This window comes from Phytophthora parasitica, assembly GCF_000247585.1.
Source record: "Phytophthora parasitica INRA-310 unplaced genomic scaffold supercont2.50, whole genome shotgun sequence".
Classification (NCBI taxonomy): Eukaryota; Oomycota; class Peronosporomycetes; order Peronosporales; family Peronosporaceae; genus Phytophthora; species Phytophthora nicotianae.
This window is the reverse complement of record NW_008649036.1, coordinates 77,283-78,202: the sequence shown is the minus strand read 5'-3', so window position 1 is coordinate 78,202 and position 920 is coordinate 77,283.

The window sequence follows — 920 nt, the reverse complement described above, 5'->3', positions numbered from 1 at the left end:
GAAGGATATTGGTGGTAGGCATCTGGTGCACTTGCTCCGCAGCTGCATCATCTGCTCATTGAATTCTGTTCGGGCAACATTCATACGGATTAAAATTACTTCGGCTAGTCGTAATTTACCGTGATGTTACGCTTGGCCGCCACAAGCAACATTCACTATGGTGGTATTACTTGTACAAAGGATATCAGATATACATCGCGAATATACTTGAGTAAAGTATGGGTACCGTATCTGATATAAGCTGCAATGACATGTTATTGAGGTTCAGGAGAGAAAACCCACCTTATTGGGTGTATCAAGTTCTCAAGTAAGTTTTGAGTTGGCATCACTAGTTCGGGCTCTGAGTAAAATAAGATAGAGTAGTTTGGGTCAGAGTGATTCGCCTCCTAAAACGCTGCATATAAAATCCAGAGAATTAATTAAGTCGAAGTCCGGGGAAAAGTTTTGCGGTGACCCGGGTCACCGCCAACCCGGTCATTTATAATATTCACTTATATCTTTTTCTTTGTCTTTAAACGTCGCGTATTTGTAAGCGTAACCTGATACAGCTTCAAATTACATGGTTTGGGCCGCGCTAATTATATTACTGCTTTAGCTAGCTAGTCACTTCGTAAGAGATTACTTGAAACACAAAGAATAACTGGTCGAAAGTTCAATTACAAAAAATTTGTATGTATAAAGTAGGGAAACATTTTACACCTGTCACACTGAGACCGTGGTTAATGGTGTATATTCCACCAAGCAATAGAAGTCCCCTTCAAATAGCAGACTGCCTGCCATGATTATCACGACGAGAAGGTCAACGTTGAGCACCAACCCGCAAGAAGCACGCCAATCTCCAACTTTCCGGCTGCCACACTGTCAAATTCATACTTCAGGATTTGACTGACCAAGAAGGAGGTGCAGGACCTGCTCACTCA